Source organism: Nicotiana tabacum, chromosome 13 (genome assembly GCF_000715075.1).
Source record: "Nicotiana tabacum cultivar K326 chromosome 13, ASM71507v2, whole genome shotgun sequence".
In the NCBI taxonomy this organism is placed as follows: Eukaryota; Viridiplantae; Streptophyta; class Magnoliopsida; order Solanales; family Solanaceae; genus Nicotiana; species Nicotiana tabacum.
In genome coordinates, this window is record NC_134092.1 from 70,575,105 (window position 1) to 70,594,401 (window position 19,297).

Sequence of the window (19,297 nt, forward strand, 5' to 3'; positions counted from 1 at the left end):
CATCTGGCTGCATCTGCTCTCCTCAGCTCGCACCTGCGATCAGAGCTCCGTGGGTGCGATTACACCAACTGACTTCAGCAGTCCTCCAACTCAAATTTTGATCTAAAACCCTTCCGAAATCACCCCGAGACCCCTGAGACATCAAGAAAACATACCAACAAGTATTAACACCTCATACAAAATTAGTCGAGCCTTCAAACCACCTAGAACAACATCAAAAACACGAATCACACATAGATTCAAGCCTAATGAACTTTAAACTCCCAATTTCTACAAATGATGTCGAAACCTATCAAATCATATTCGATTGACCCCAAATTTTGCACACAAGTCATAAATGAAATTACGGACCTACTCCATCTTCCGGAATTGGAATCTGACTCCGATACAAAAAAGTCCACTCCCGATCATACTTTCTAAAAATTCCAACTTTTTCCATTTCAAGCCTAATTCCACTACGGACCTCCAAATCACAATCCGGATACACTCCTAAGTCCAAAATCACCTAACGGAGCTAACCAAACCATCAAAACTCCGTTTTGGAGTCGTTTACTCAAAGATCAACATCCGATCAATCATTTCAACTTAAGCTTTCAACCTTGAGACTAAGTGTCTTATTTCATCCTGAAATCACACCAGAACCAAACCGATTACCCCGGAAAGTCACATAACAGCTATAAAGTACAAAATGAGCAATAAATGGGAGAAGGGGGCTACAACTCTCCAAACGACCGGCCGGGTCATTACACAAAGTCGCAAACCACCAAACGGAATGCTAAAGCTCAAAACAACCGGTCAAGTCATTACATTCTCTCCACTTAAACATACGTTTGTCCTCGAACGTGCCAAAAGTCATTCCAAAGTTATCGAATTACTGTTTAAGGTCACCATGCACATAACCATGGGTGATCCCACATCACCACAATCCATGTAAGTTCAAAAGCCAATCCTAACTAAAGCTTTTTTCTTCAATCTTAGCCCATAAACCATAGAACCAATTTCTAATATCCGAAATTCCTTATATGATCTGATTATTTCATATATACACTGTACAAGTCTCAGCAAGCCGTGTCAAGCCATAAAAATATTCCCAAGATGTAACCACACAAGGTACCTAATAACTCACATACTCAAAGTAATATCTTCAGAACGTAATAGCTGCTCATAACCAAATATGGTATCGCCAACATACCTCATATCATATAAAACCTTATTTCAAACCTTCGCAACACAGGTAATGATGAAAGAAACACTTTGAAACTCCTAACCACTCTCTAGACCAACATGTAATAAAGCTCTCTCGCCTGACAAGAACCATTTCCAAATTCTGAGCTGACTAATGACATTATTCTTTCAAACATACCTTATTCCAATATGATTACACAATTTCAAGGTCCAATAACCTCATCTCAAATAGTATAACATGCTCGACTAATAAGCCACGTCCAATGCCACCTAGAGCCACATACGACGCAATCCGTGTCCAACAAGCAACAACTCAAATTTAACCAGAGATGGAAGGAAAACAAAATAATAAAACTATCCAACAATTGACACCGATATAACAATAAGAGCATAATTTCATGAAATCATCCTACAAAGGGAAAACAAAACACACAAAATAAACACAAGGAAGAATATCCCACATTGCTCTGTTGTGGTGCACAATTGGATTCCAAACATATCAATCCATGTAGGGATACCCATCGAGCCATAATGCTTGTTCAAACTATACACATGTGCATAAACATCAAGCTCGATAGAGTGAAAAATATAACCATGGGGAGATGAATAAGCATAATACACTATAGAAAAGGTAAGCACGATTAAGGTGCAATAAACAAATCAATATTACAAAATCCATCTCGTTCACATATCGCCACAAGGCCTAAATAGGACCATAGCATGAGTGAGAATAATCAAGTAGCCTCACAACCCATCATAACATAGGAGAGTAACATATGAAACAGATCAGGGCATAGATAACATCCATTCCGCCCGATGACATACCCACAGTAGATGTTGCGCAAGAGTAAGCAAACGCGATTCTGATATTGAATACACATTTCTCATTAGGCCTACAAATAGGCCCCAAATCAATTCCGATCATCCCAAAATAGGTAAATAACATTCCAAAAGTCCACTGTGACTTATCCGTGACAAATACAATCATTTGTCTTATCCTTATCACACCTTCATAGTCCGCAACCAAGGAATAGTCTGCCTCTGAGATTGTCCAGTCTCTAAATCTCAAGAATACAGGAAATATCCCTATATGATCTCTAACTCTCCTACTCAAATGACTGATACATTAGTCATAAACTATGTAATTTCAATAATACCCATCAAGCATCTGCAAATCAATACACAATGTGTTTTCTACAACACATACCCCCTCCGGCGAAATAAGATAGTGCTAGTGTAATGACCCGGCCTGTCATTTTATGTATTTGAGCCCCGTTTACCCTTTTGAAGCTTCCCCTATGTGTATTCATGATTTTATTACTTTCAGGGATGGTTAGTTTTGTTTTGGGAAAGTTTTAGAATTATTTGGACCCTTTGGTTCTTGGTTTAGAAGCTTAAGTTGGAAATATTGACCAAGATTTTACTTTTGTAAAAATGACCCCAGAACGGTGTTTTGATGTATCTGATAGGTTCGTACCATAATTTTAGACTTGGGAGTATGCCTGAAATTGAATTTGGAGGTCCCTAGGTTGATTTGACTTGTTTTGCCAAAAGTTGGCATTTTCAAGTGTAGAAGTTCCCTAACATTGTCCGTAGGTTACTTTTATGGCTATCGGGATCAGAATTTTGTTTTGGGACTTGGAATAGGTCCGTTTTGCTATTTGGAACTTGTCTGTAAAATTTGGTGTAATTCGAAGTTGGTTTGATAGGATTCAGACGCTTGATTGTGATTCTAGTAGTTCTTGAGTTTTCCTTTTGAATTTCATGCATTTTGATGTCTGATTCGTCATTCAAGATATTATTTTGGTATTTTGAGTGTGCGAGCAAGTTTTTGCAATGTTTTTAGACTTATGTGGATGTTTAGTTTGGAGCCCCGAGGGCTCGGTTGAGTTGCAGACGTGTTTTCGAAGGGTTTGGACTCAATTTCAGGTTATTGTTGTACTGGTGCTCCAGTTATCGCAATTACGAGCACCACCATTGCAATTGCGATCATAGTAGGGGGGTATTAGGTGTTGCATTTTCAATACCTTGATCGCATTTTCCAAGAAATGCTTGGGTTGGGTAGGCTTGTATTTGCGTCCAATTTGTCGCATTTGTGAAGAGGGCAGACTTTTGCATTTGCAAGGTCTGTGTTGCAATTGCGACATTTCCCTGGGCTTTTCAGTTGCCGCATTTGCGAGCTATTCTTTGCAATTATGAGGGTTCGCAATTGTGACCCAAGGTCGCAATTGTGACCCAGGGTCACAATTGTGACTTTTACACATGAACAAAAGGGCTAGGAAGTCGGGATTTGATCTCATTTCTCTCATTTTAGAACCCTAGACTCGGTAGGAGACGATTTGGAGAGGGTATTTTAACATAAAATCATTGGGTAAGTGATTTTGATCAATTTTCAATTATATTATATGATTATATATGAGATTTAACATCAAATTCATAAGAATCTAAGAGAAATTTTGGGAATATTTTTCTATGTTTCAAAAAATGAAAATTTGGGATTTGAGAGTCGAATTGGACTCGGATTTGAAAACAAATCACATATATGGACTTGTGGGATTATGGGTAGTCGATATCTATCCTTGGACTCGAGTTTTGACCGGGCGGGCTTGGGGTTGACTTTTGGGGAATTGTGTAAAGATCATAGCTTTATTAACCGTAATTGGTTTCTCTTGCATTGTTTGATAATATTAACTCATTTTAGGTTAGATATGAGCCGTGCGGTGGTGAATTTCAAGGGAAAAGCTATTTTGAGTGTTAATTTGGCCTAGTTGAGTTAAGTATCTTGTCTAACTTTGTGTGGGGGAACTACCCCTTAGGATTGGGTTTGATTGTGCTATTTGATTAATGTGGAAGACGTGTACATGAGGTGACGAGTGTGTACATGGGCTTATATATGTAAAATTGACCGGCATTTAATTGAAGTTGTTATCATTTGTTCTATCTTTCATTGTCAAGTTTATTCTTGCATGCTTTAATTGGTGTTGTTACTACATGTTCTAGCATCCATTTTCGAGGTTTCCCTTATATGCTTTTATTTGTAGTTGTTGTTAGATGCTATTCTTTCCATTATTGAGTTATTCTCATGCATTTAGTCGTAGTTATTATTTCATGCTATCTCTTTCATTGTTAAGATGTTATGCATTATATTTGAAGATGTCGTTTCATGGAAGTACGTTCATTGTTGCGTTATTGAAGTCGTAGTTGTTGAGAGCTATTAACACATTTGTGGTTGGAATTGGTGGTCATTGGAATACCTTTCCTTGTTGAGTTATTTCCCATTCATTTTATTGTTATTGAGATTCTTGTACATATTGTAGTTGAGCCATGGGCTTTGTGTTGTGATAACATTGGTATTGTTGATTTTGGAAATGTTGTGGCATTTGGGCACGTGTGGTGCGAGTTGATTATTGTGTTGTGATATTGATGTGCGTGCGGCGGTATAAGGATAGGGGTTGATGTGTATGCAGTGAGACAATATGCGATTTATACGCGTGTTGCTAGTAAGGGATTACTTGAAGTCATGCGGTGAGATAAGGGGGCTAAAGCGCGTGTAGCTATTTCGGGAAAATTTCTTTAAACTAAATGCAAGGCTCGCGCGGCGATATAAGGAAGATTGTAATTGTGACTTGTTAAGTGTGAATATAAGGTGTGGTACCTCGGTTATGATTATTGTTGTGTATTCTATATTAAAAAGGCTTGTTGATTTGAAAGGTTATTATCCTTCCTTCATTCGTTTTACTTGTATTTTACGGTATTTGATCACTTGTTATTCTTATCATATGTTCCCTCTTTTTTGTACTTTATTGCCTTAATATTCATTGTTAGCCTGACATCGTTGTATTGTTTTGTTGTCATTTATTTCTTTACTTTTCGTTATTAGATTATATTCATATTCTGTTTAGATTTCTATGTCTAGTAGGTGTCATGACCTGGCATCGTCACTATTCTACTGAGGTTAGGCTTGATACTTACTGGGTACCGTTGTGGTGTATTCAAACTACACTTCTGCACATTTTTGTACAGATCCAGGTACATTTGTCCATGCTTGACGTCAGTAAGTTGACCCAGATATTTCAGAGACTTCAAGGTATAGCTGCTTGATGCTCGAAGGCCTCAGGTCCCCCTTCTGCTATTTTCTTTTCTACTGTTTATCTTCATATCAAAACAATATTGTATTCGGAGTTCACTAGTGTACTTCTTTAGAGCTTATGACTATGTACTACTAGTTTTGGGAATTGTACTACTGTTATTCAATCATGGTTATTATGTCATTTATCAGCTTAATTTGATATCTTACTCGTTATTTAGACTAAAATTTTATGTGTGTTAGGCTTACCTATTCTTAGAGACTAGGTGCCATCATGACTACCTGTGGTGGGATTTTGGGGTCGTGATAAGTTGGTATCAGAGCTCTAGATTCATAGGTTCTACGAGTCATAAGCAAGTTTAGTAGATTCTTGTGGATCGGTATAGATACGTCAGTACTTTTCTTTGAGAGGCGACAGAACTATTCAAAAATTCGACTTATTTGATTCCTTATTGTGCAGATTTGTTAATTTCGAAATCTGATCTTTGTCTTTCTATTCCCTCATAGATGGTGAGGACACGCACTGTTGGATCAGATGATCAGACACCCGCGGCCCTACTAGAGCCGTGAAAGGCCGGGGCTGAAGTAAAGGTCGAGGAAGAGCACATGCTACAGCTAGAGTACCTACCCGAGCAGCGACTGAGGAGCTACCAGTAGCTTCGATTGGGGGACAGGTACCTGAGATGCCTACTGCTACCCCTGGACTCCACGAGACCCTAGCACACTTTATGAGCATGATCGGTACTTTAGCTCAGGCGGGATTGATCCCTGTTGCACCAGTTACATCTTAGGTCGGGGAGGAGCTCAGACTCCCACAGCCCGTACTCCAAAGCAGTGGGTCCATGTTGATCAGATTTCGGGTGTTATTCTAGCACAACCCATTATTCCATTTCAGCTTGAGGTCAGGCCAGAGGCATCTGAGGAGGAGGAGAGGAGACTTGAGAGGTTTAAGATGTATGACCCTCCTACTTTCAGTGGCACATTTACTGAGTATGCACAAGGTTTTCTAGACAAGTGCCACCGTATTCTCCGCACCATGGGCATTGTGTAAGTGAGCAGAGTTGCCTTTACTATATATCAGTTGTCGTGAGCAGCATATAGGTGGTGGTAGGTTTACGAGGAGGATGGCCAGCTGATGCAGCCCCACTCCCTTGCGCTTAGTTTTCATATATGTTTTTGAGAGAATTTATTCCCTACACCCTCCGGGATTCATGGCGCACAGATTTTGAGACGTCATGGGACTATGACAGTGTCAGAGTATGCCATCAGATTTTGTGGGTTTTCCCCACATACACCTGCTTTGGTGTAACGACCCGGCCGATCGTTTTGAGAGTTGTAGACCTATTCCCCCATTTACTGCTCATTATATTCTTAATTTTTTCTGTGTGACTTGCCGGGGTATTTGGTTTGGTTCTGGAGATGTTTCAGAATGAGTTGAGACACTTAGTTTGAAGGTTGGGAGCTGTAGTTGAAAAGGTTGACCGAACGTTGACTTATGTGTGAACGACTCCGGAATGGAGTTTTGATGGTTCCGATAGTTTCGTTGGGTGGTTTTGGACTTAGGAGTATGTAAGGATAGTGATTTGGACGTCTGTAGTTGAATTATGCTTGAAAAGGTGAAACTTGGAAAATTAGCGACTTTGAAAGTTTAGAAGTATGATCGAGAGTTGACTTTGTGGTTATCGGGCTTGAAAAATGGTTTCGGAAGTTGGAATAGGTCCGTTGTGTAATTTATGACTTGTGTGTAAATTTTGAGGTCAATCGGACTTGATTTGATAGGTTTTGTCATCGATTGTAGAAGTTGGAATTCCTTACTTTTTGTTAGGCTTGAATTGGGTGCGATTCGTATTTTTTAAAATGTTTGATGTGAATGGACGGCTCGACTAAGTTTGCATCATGTTTTAGGACTTGTTGGTATGTTTGGTTGAGGTCCCGGGGGCCTCAAGAGCGATTCTGCTCGAAATTGGATTGGATTTTGTTGAATTTCTGAAGGCTGGTGTGTTCTGTTCTGGTGCGACCATACCTGCGACGGAATGGCTGCAGGTACGGAGCCGCAGAAGCAGCCCTAGGGTCGTAGATGAAGTTTTGGGCAAAGTGAGGGCTTGCGCAGGTGCGAGGGAACATTCCACACTTGCGATCTCGCAGATGCGGAGGCTGGTCGCAGAAGCGGAGAGGGCTTGGAGTCGTTGGTCCGCAGAAGTGGATGGACTTGCGCAGATGCGCACCGCAGGAATGGGATTTGGGAATGAAAAAGCGGTTGGTCAGCCATTAAGTGACCTATGCAGATGTGGATTATTTACCGAATAACGGTACTGCAGAAGCGGATTTTTGGACCGCGGAAGCGGGATCTTTGGGCAGTATTTAAATCCGAAGGTTTTTGTGATTTTTTCTCATTTTGGACTTTGCAAACTCGGACTAAGGCAATATTTGAGAGGCGTTTCAAAGGGTTTTTAGAGGTAAGTCAATTGTGGTCATTTTTATTCAATAATCTTGATTCCCCATTGAATTTCCCACATAGTTTGTGTGTTTTTGAGGTGGAATTTGGGAGTTTGAGGCTAGGGATTTGGAGAGTTTAATTTTGTGATTTGAGTGGTGATTTAGTATAGGGATTTTGTAAATTTGGTATGGTTAGACTCGTGGTTGAATGGACTTCCGGATTTTGTAACTTTTATTTGATTCCGAGATGTGGGATCGGCGGCCGGCTTTTGAGTCGACTTTTGATTAAGAATTTAGTAGTTTCTTGTGGAATTGATTCCTTTAGCCCGTGTTTATTGTATCAAATTGTATATAGCTAGATTCTAGGTGTTCGGAGGCTGATTCACGAGCCAAGGGCTTGCTAGTGCAGTGATTTTATTTGCTTGAGGTAAGTATCATATTTAAACTCGGTTGGGGCACCAGTTGCCTGAATTGTTGTGATAGCCACGTACTTTTGGGTATATAGATGCGTGGGGATGATCCCATGTGCGGGCACTGGGATTGTAAATTCATGTTTTGGTTGTGCTCGAGCTCTTATAAGCCCAGAAATGACTGTTGAGCTTCAAGATTTGGTATCTAACATGTTGTATCAGTTTATGTGATCTAGTTGAGCCATGATGAGACTACTTAGAGGTTTAATCCCTGAACGAACTTGATAAATGCTTTCACTGATGAAATTGCCGGTTTGGACTACGATAGCACACTTTGCACATGCCTAGACGTTACATGTTATTTACACCAGTCCAGGGACATGAGAATCTTATTTCATTCATCTGATACCTGTATACTTTCTTTATTGCTTCTATATGATATTTTTGACTGGGCATGCGGCTATGCCGCCCGGATTATGTTTTTGGCATATGAGTTATCCATGCGGATCCCTGTATTGACATTATTGGCACGTGAGTTGTCCAAGCATATCCGTATATTGATGTTAGTGACACGTGAGTTGCCCATGTGGCACATGAGTTGCCAGTGCAGGTTCTATTGTTAGCACGTGAGTTGTCCGTGCAGCACGTGAGTTGTCCGTGCAGTGTGTGGAACTCATATTTCCCTTATCACTTATCTGATTTACTTGTTTCTTTCCTCTACATGCCATAATATTGTTTAGAAGCATACAAACTATAATTGAAACCATTGGAACATACAATGCCTCATGATTCTCATTTTGGCAAGCGGCCACAGTTCATGTTCATATTATCACTTACTTGTACTTGCCATGGGTGATCATAGAACATTAATAACATTATTATATAAAGGAGTCAAAACTCATTTCATAACCTTTCACACATTCTTTCATTTCATTGGCACTATTGGCCACAGATGTAATTCTCATTCTTGGCACGATGGCCATATTTCTACATCCTATACTCACTTATATCACATTCAAGCAGCATCATAGGTTATCGATAATAAGAGCACTGATTTTCCTTTCCAATTTTAAGCATAATAACATTCATGAAACATTAATTGAAGTCATAACATTTTGATACATAAACCACACTTGAACACATTTCCGAGGGAGATCATAACATGATAGGAGCAATTGAATCACATTTTGAGCATATAACTTCCGACACATTGCTTATTTGGAATAACTGAATATTTTAGGAATGACCCAAATCATGAGAAAATAAGAACTTGGGCCAACCACGCATGAAACATACGAGGACATCATGAAATTCGACTCAACTGAGAGAGTTTAGCCAACATACCTCGAAAGAGCTTTTCGTGGTGTAACAATAACATCCTGACACTCCTACTGATGTCAATCTATAGAAGGGGAGAGAATTACAAGTACGATTAGAGGAATTGATATGGAAATAGCTGCTACAATGATGGCCCAAACTTTCCCTCAATCAAATCAACAATAAAACTACCCAAGATGGCCCAACAACCTCCCCACAATCTATATTAGCTCATGCATGTGATAAATCTACTATCCTCACCCATAATCAACCCAAATCTGAAATTGGAGAATTGGGGGAAGAAATTCTTACCTTTTAGAAACCCTAGCAAGTTCCTTTTGGTGAAATCCCAAGGCTTGAGCAAGATCTTGATGAACAAAGAACTTGGGGCTTCCTTCTCTCTCTAGAATAGCTCTTCCCACTCTCTAAAATATCAGATAATCACTAAAAAATGACCCATATGGCTAGATAAAAAGAAATGGGGTTGGGTTATAAAATTAAAAAAATGAAGCCCCGATGCAGATCTCCGGTCGCATATGCGATCGCATAACACTTATGCGGTCCGCTAAATGGATCACATAATGGCCTTTCAGAACTGGGCACTTCTGTACAGGTCTGCGACAGGTCTGCGGTTGTATAATGGACCGTAGAATCTCCATTCAAACTTTATCATGATGCTTCTGCGTCGGATGTGCGGCATGTGAAATGCTTATGCGATCGCATAACTGACCGCAAAACAACCCCCAAAATTGTCCCATTTCTCTACTTCAGTCTGCGGCGGATCTGCGGCCCACATTATGGTTTTGCGGTCGCATAATTGAACGCAAAAATGCCATGTTCTATAAAATTATTTCTTCAACTCCCAAACGTACTGTACACCCCAAAATCATTTCTTTAACTACTACATCTGTACACATTGCCCTACCTCGGCACCACAAAACTTGAATCCCCTGGCAAAATTTTACAGGGCATTACACCATGTACACAATAAGTAGCAAGTTTAACCTCGGACTGAAAGCACTGATGAGCTTGGCAAGGTCCAATACTCATTTTGAATAGCCAACAACATAATAACAACAAAATAATGGCAAAAGGAAAAGCAGCTCAAGTAATATGAGGTTCAACCTTATCACAATAAGAGGATAAATAAGCATGCTTTTCAAGTATATCAGTCAAGACATCAACCTTTTCATAGAAATCATGTAAACAAGGATTTATCTAATTAAACTGCGATTCCAAGCTCTAAACATCGAATAGAACATCAAATACCAATTAGCATGAGCAAAATGCAACAATACAGTTTAATCGTCAAGTATACAAAATCTCAACACATTCAAAGTGCCTGGCATAAGTACACCTTAATCAGACTCTCAGCACACTCACAGTGACTGGAAAAAATGCACCTGAATCATCACATACACACATACTCAGTACTGTACAAGTGCCTGCACTCACACGATTATTACTTGACTTCGGAGGGGCGGATCCTGGCCCAAGCGCTGATCAGATCAAAAGTTAACGATCAATATCACTCAGCCTAATAGGGGGCCTTGACATACGTGTCACCTCACAACCAGTATCAACACAGCTCTATAGCCCAATATCAGTCATCAATCCACTGAAGTCTCAATATGCTCACACACTACAGTACCATAATCAAAATACTGCACGGAATATACCAACGTTCCACAACTCAGCTCAAACTCGTGTCACAAAAATAAGGACAGTAACAACATGTGAGATAACATATAAGGAGTGCACAAAGATAGAGATATAATACATGATATAACCTATGACTGAAAATATGATTACAATTAATGAAGCAACTCAACGTAGAAACAATAGCCATATCATGCCTCAAACAGATAAGCACATAGACTAGACCTAATTTCTAGCATGGATAATAGCTCACGTAGTCAAATACGTGGATAAAACATGGTATCAAAGAGGCATGATAGCAAAACAAGACATTAATAGCCTAAAGTCTACCCAGATCATGAATAACCACGGTGCACGCATATTCGCTCGTCACCTCGCAAGTGCGTCACCACCAACACATAACAAACATTTTAGCCAACGGGAAAAATGCCCTCAAACCTAGCGTAGGCAAGATACTTACCTCAAATGTGCGAGAATCAATACTCCAAAAATCCATTGACTCTCAAATCAGTCTTCGAACGGGTCAAATCTAGCTAAAAACAACTTAATAATGTCAAACAAGGCTATATGGATCAAATCCAAACAATAAAGCTTCGATGTTTAGTCAATTTTCAAAAAGACAACAAAAGTCAACCCATACCTATGTGGTTAAAACTCTAGTCAAGGGGTAGATCCTGACTACCCGGAACTCCATGAGTCTAAATATGTGATTATGTTCCAAAACACAGTCCAAATCGACTTCCAAAACCTTAATTTTCACATTGTTAAGTTGTAGGAAAACCCCCAAAACTTTTCTCAAAATTCCATATTTTATGTTTTAATAATTCATGTAGATTCTTGAAATAATACCAAAAATGAGTAGAAATCACTTACCCCAAAATCTTGTATGAAAATCTCCTTCAACAATCGCCCATCTCCAAGTCTAGGGTTCAAAATAGGAGAGTGTGGGCTAAAATCCCAAAATATAATACTTAATTGTTCTGCCCAGTGATACCCTTTGCAAATGAGGCCACTGCCTCGCCTTCGTGAAGCACAAACAATCACAGCCCCAAGAAGACCCTACGCATACACGGTAGTATCCTCGCGAATGTGATGCACATCCGTCCCAGTCCAATGTGAACACGAGCTCCTTCCTGCAATCGCGAAGGCAAAGCTCCAACAAACTCCCAGCATGCCTCACCTCTATGCGAACACGACACACAAGGCGCGAATGCAAAGACCAACTGCCATAACCCTTCTTGAACGCGACCTTCTATCCACAAATGCAAAGAACTAAATCGGATTTCCTTAAAATAACCCCTTCGCGATCGCGAGACCTGCTCTGTAATCGCGAAGCACACCAGACACCAGCAGAAAATTTACAACCTCAAACAAGCTCCACGTGGTCAAAAACATACCCGAGCCATCTGAGACTTCATCCAATCATACTAACAAGTCCGTAAATACTGCCCGGACCTATCCAAAGTACGTCTGCTTGTCTGGCGGAGCGGGCAAATAATTACACTTAAAATTTGGCTTATCATTATCGACTTTTAAATGTACTGATCTGCTAGCCAATCGATAAGATATTAGTTGGTTTGGTATCAGGTTCACAATTATTGTGCAGTTATCGGGCAGAGTATTGGCTATATCTAAGAGACCATAAAAATTAAGATCACAACCTGTAGTCCACGTCAAAATTATCACAACTTCCAGTTCTTTTGAACAACTGCTTTTGCAAAGCTAAAACAACGAGACCCTTTTTATGTTGTATAGAAAAAGCAACCAGTGGTAAACTATTTTAATTCAGACTCTTCAGGTACTATTTCCACTAGAAGACCATTTTGTAGTGAATCAGATTAGTACTATAATGTATAAATATGTCTATTAAAGGAAAATAAAAAAGCTATTACTTCATAGTTCACCCTATGTTATAGCAAAGAAATCTTGAGTACAAGCTATCTAGGTCACTATCAGAACTCATCAAATAAGAACTAATTCGATCGTTCAGTCTAGGGCTAGAAATCCACTAAGCCGCTTCAGGGAAATTATCAGCTTAAGGAAATTAGGATTTTAAATAGATAGCTAGATACTTTATATATATATGGGTCTAAATGCAAATATAAAAATTCTTAACAAGTTAATGATTTATTTGATAAAAAATTGAGTAATCCACCCCTTCACCGACAAACTGTTAATTATAGAGATTCAATCCATTCACCAACCATTAATCTAATAACACGATACCAATAAGCCAATAAGCCAATTTTGCGGTCCGGTTATTGGTTACGGTTCAGTTTTGAACAGCCCTAATCTAAATCCTCTAAACACATACAAGATTATCCTATCTATGAATCGAAGATCAACCCACTGATAGAATTTCTCTTAAGTACAGGAACTTCCAAACTACAAACCAAGCGTCCGATTCAAGCCTAACCAATCCGGATTACATCCAAACTTTGCACACAAGTCTTAAATGAAAAAAACTAACCTATTCCAAGTTTCTGAACTACAATCTAAACCCAATATAGTCAACTCCTGGTCAAACCTATGAGCTTTCCAAACCTTCGAACTTTCAACTTTCGGCAACTAGAGCCAAACCATCCTAGGAACTTCCAAATCCAAATCCGTACATATGCCTAAGTTCGAAATCACCATACAAATCTATTGAAATCATCAAAACACCAATCTAAGATCGTTTACAGAAAAGTCAAACCTTTGTCAACTCTTACAACTTAAGTTCCAACAATGGAACTAAGTGTTCCAATTTACTTCAAAACCTTCCAGAAATCAAACCAAACATCCCCGCAAGTCACAAAACAACAAACAAGCATATGGAAAGTATCAAATAGGGAAATGGGGCTCGAATAAACAAAATGACCGGCCGGATCATTACATTCTCCCACTCTTAAATAAATGTTCATCCTCGAAAAGGTTTAGAATCATACCTGGGATGTCATAAAGATGATGATATCTATTCTGCATATCATGCTCGGTCTCCGAAGTCGCCTCCTCGACAAGTTAGCCTCTCTATCGAGCCTTCAATGATGCAATATCTTTAGACCTCAACTTCCAAACCTACCTATCCAAAATGGCTACTTGCTCTTCTTCATACGCCGGATTTTCATCCAACTTCACTTAACTAATATTCAACACATGTCACTGATCCTCATAATATTTCCAAAGCATGAAAACATAAAACACCGGATTAACTCCCGACAAGATGGGTGGAAAAACAGGTCTGTACACCACCTCACCAACTCTATCTAACACCTCAAGTGGACCGATATATCAAGGGCTCAACTTACCCTTCTTCCCAAATCTCATCATGCCCTTCATTGGCAAAACTCAGAGAAGAACCTTCTTACCCTCCATGAAAGCCACATCACGAACCTTCCTATCATCATAACTCTTTTTTCTAGACTGTGCTGTATGAAGCCTCTCCTAAATCAACTTCACCTTCTCCACATCATCACGAACCAAATCTATGCCCAATAACATAGCCTCACTAGGCTCAAACTGTCATGCCCCAAAACCGAGGAGCGCGACCGGCGCTTAACCGAGTGAACCCGGCCGAGCAAGCCTATTAGATTTCCTTCTACCCAAACTCATTCATGAATAAAGAACATATATTTGTTTTCGTTAATCAACCAATACAGTGATCATGTTGCAATACCAATTTCTTACCATCAGTTACTTTATTTTAAATTCTCAATTCCAAACACATATTTCATAATCTGAAGTGGAAATAGTAATTAAAGCACAACACACGAGTTTGACTTCCCCAGTACCATTATACAACCCACACTATATCTACGGAGCCTCTATAGATAAAGACGAGTATAGTGATAATGCCGATAACAAGGCCCCGGCTATACCTCAAACAAAGTACACACAGAACAAAAGATACATGACCCCGGGATGAAGTGGGGCTCACCAAGTCAGCTGGGAAAAAAGTGTGCTGCTATCACTGATCAATATCTCCTGCTGTGGAACCACCTGCATCCATTTAAAGATGCAGCGCCCCCGGCAAAAAGGGACGTTAGTATCGTCGAATAGTACTAGTATGAAAACTAAACACTAATTTAAGAATTCAGAAATACAAGATGAATATAATGAACCAGTGCAACAATAGAATAATATAGATAACCGTTTAAACCATAGCAAGCTTATTAAAAGCTATCAATAACATTTATAGGATTTAAGATGAGATCCTCTGTAACCATCTTCACACAAAGCGGCCCCGCTGCCTTACCCTATGTATGCATGTGGAGGTGTACGTATAATACCACAACTCTAATCAAGAGGCCATGTCGCCTCACCCCAATGTATGCGGGTGGATGTATAACCATAGTAACAAGAACCTATACAAAGCGGCTATGCCGCCTCACCCTAATATATGCGGGTGGAAATGCATCAACAATAACAATACCAACACAAAGCGGCTATGCCGCCTCACCCCAATGTATGCGGGTGGTGGTGCCACAACAATACCAAAACTATACACAAAGCGGTCGTACCGCCTCACCCCAATGTAAGCAAGTGGAGGTGCAGTACCACAATACCATAATCCCTACACAAAGCGGTCATGCCGCCTTACCCCAATATATATATGCGGGTTGAGGTGTATCAGAATCACAATCTCTATACCATAATCCCCACACAAAGCGGTCATGCCGCCTCACCCCAATGTATGTGGGTGGAGGTATATCACAATCAAAATCTCTATCTAACTTGGCATAATAACTTTCACATAAATCACGACTAGGAATTATAACATGTGGATACATAATTCATAGTTTGGGACATATTCTCAATTTATAATGCAATGTGATAAGAGTATTTGAAACACGAATTGAACATATATCTTCATCACAAAACTTATTAGAATACTCCATTTATAATCAACATCTTGGAACTTACAAGGATATATGGAATTCCAATTCTTAAAGAAGAGTTTATCCAACATACCTCACTTGAGCTTCCTTACACTCTAAATGTTCCGGAATTCTTAGCAACTTCAATCTATTTTAGAAATATAACAAATTGAACCAAAATTAGGAAGATGATCATGGTTCTAGTTCATTTGAGCATTTTATCAAACACAAGGTGTGCATAAGGTTTCAAGGCCCTTTTATGGAGAATTTCATCATCCCCCAACCCAATATTTACCATGCCTAGTTCAACAATCTTCCTACACCCCTTGACATCAAATGAATGTAAATAAACAACCCTCCTGCCCAGAAATTATCTTGCTAATTATCCAATTCTACACAAAATTTGAAAGTGAGGGTTAGGGTGTAAAATCTTACCTCTAGGATGAAGACCTAGTGAGTTTCCCTTCTTAATCTTCCAAAACTTGGGCAAGAATTGAAGAACACCTTCTTACTCTAGGGCACTCTCTCTCAATCTAAAATATCATATTATAGTTCAAAAATGGCCCAAAGAGTGTATCTAACAAAATAGAGTCGGGTTTTAAAAACCCAAAAATGGAGCTCCGGAATGGTTCTGCGGTCGCATATGCGACCGCATAATGGATATGCGGACCGCATATCGGTCGCATAATCGCTGACAAAAATGATCAAAAATCTGTCTGTGTATGCGGTCACTATGCGGTCCGCATAACTATTATGCGGTCACATAATGTACCGCATAACAGTTATGCAGTCGCATAGTCGACCGCATAGCTGCTTCCAGCATGGCCCTCTCATGCTCACTTCTGCAGTCATTATGCAGCCCGCAGAGTGATTATGCGGTCGCATAATGGACCGCATAAACACGCTTTTTCGCCAAACAATTTCCTTTATTTTTTGGTGCATTGTTCAACGCAAAAAGTCCGAGCCGCAGAGAGCAAGGTCGCCGTGAAGAATTTCTACAATCCTCAAACACGTAAGCCTAGTCCGGCACCATGAAACATTATTTTCTTTGCAAATTTTACCGGGCTTTACACTTAAGTACTTTAAAATTTTTCGGGGTGTTACACAAACTAACTAACTGGAGAGCGACATTGCCTCCCATTTAAGGCCTCATACGGAGCTATCTGGATACTCAACTGATACCTGTTGTTGTGTGCAAACTCCGCTACAGGCAGAAAATGATCCCACTGGCCTCTGAAATCTACAACATAGGCCCTCAACATATTCTCCAAAATTTAAATGGTCCGCTCGAACTACCCATCCATCTGAGGGTGAGATGCAGTACTCAACTCAACCTATGTGCCCAACTCATACTTAATAGCTCTCCAAAAGTGCAAAGTAAACTGAGTTCCTCGATCCGAGATGATAGACACATGCACACCATGAAAGCAAACAATCTCTCTGATGTAGATCTTAACCAACTGCTCTGAAGTGTAGGAAGTCATGACTGGAATGAAATGTGCAGACTTGCTCAGTCTGTCCACAATGACCCAAACAACGTCAAATCTCCTCAATGTCCATGGCAATCCTACAACAAAGTCCATAGTAATGTGCTCCTACTTCCGCTCCGGTATCTGAATCTTCTGAAGTAAACCACCCGGTCTCTTATGCTCATACTTGACCTACTGAAAATTCAAACACCGCAAAACAATCCAATAATGTTCTTCTTCATCCTATACCATCAATAATGCTGCTTTAAATCATGGTACATCTTTGTAGAACTTGGATGAATAGAATACCATGAACTATGAGCCTCCTCAAGAATCAACTCCCTCAAACCATCCACACTAGGAACACAAATTCGACCCTGAAGTCGTAATACACCATCATCATCGATAGTTACCTCCTTAGCACAACCTCCCAACACAGTGTCCTTAAGGATAAGCAAATCTAGATCATCATACTGGTGAGCCTTGATGCGCTCAAACAAGTACGACTACATGACTACACAAGCAAGAGCCTTGCTAGGCTCAGAAATATCCAATCTAACAAATCTATTAGCTAAAGCCTGAACATCCATAGCCAAAGGTCGCTCCATAACTGGAATAAATGCCAAACTCCTCATACTCATTGCTTTCCTAATCAAGTCATCCTCTACCACATTCACTTTTCTCGGGTAATACATAAGAGTGATATCATAATCTTTCAATAACTCCAACCACCTCTGCTACCTTAGATTCAAATTCTTTTTCCTGAATAGATGTTGAAGACTCCGATGATCTGTATACACCTCACAAGACATGCCATATAAATAATGCCTCCAAATCTTGAGCACGTGCACAATAGCTGCTAACTTTAAATCATATACTGGATAGTTTTTTTTATGGGGCTTCAACTGGTGCGATGCATAAGTAATCAACCTAAGGTCTTACATCAACACATACCCAAGGCCAATGCGCGAAGCATCACAATAGACAATATACATCCCTGATCCTAAGGGTAACATCGAAACTGGAGCTATAGTCAAAGTAGTCTTGAGCTTCTAAAATCGTTCCTCACACTCATCAGACCATCTGAATAAAGCACCCTTCTGAGTCAACTTTGTCAATGGAGCTACTATAGATGAAAACCCTTCCAGAAAGCAATGATAATAATAGTCAAACCTAGAAAACTCCTGATATTAGTAGCGATAGAAGGTCTGAGCTAATTCTGAACTGCTTATATCTTCTTCGGATCAACCTCTATCCCATCACTAGACACCAAGTGGCCCAAGAAGCCACCGAGTCCAACCAAAAGTTACACTTAGAGAACTTACCATACGACTTCTTCTCCCTCAAAGTATGAAGCACAATCCTCAAATGCAAAACATCTCCACTGAAATATCAACTATTTTCTCTCTGTACAGACGACTCGCGTGAACAGTAACGCTATCATGCCGAAATGCACACAACTCCACCGTTTGATGGTAGAAATCCACCAAACCAGGATCAAAAGAAGTGCTTTACCACTGTGCACAAACCCCAATCGGGCACCCTTCTAAATTCCTCCCTAGCAGCTACAAATTTCAAAATGATGGAGCAGTCACTGTAGCCAAAAATCATTCAAGCTCTTCTGCAAAATCTCAACTCATTTTTGGGCCAAATCTAGTGATTTCAAACTGTGGAGGTTGTTTTCCAACTCAAATACCATCGACCCACCAAATTTTAGACCATTCCACTTCTGGAATCGTCATTGCCAATGATCTACCGCAATCTGTTACACCTCATGTTTTCATTCGTAAGAGTATGTCGTAAGTCAATAGATGTAAGCTCATAAATGAGATCATCTTTGAAAGTACATAAAGTAAGTTAATCATGTTACCTTGAAGG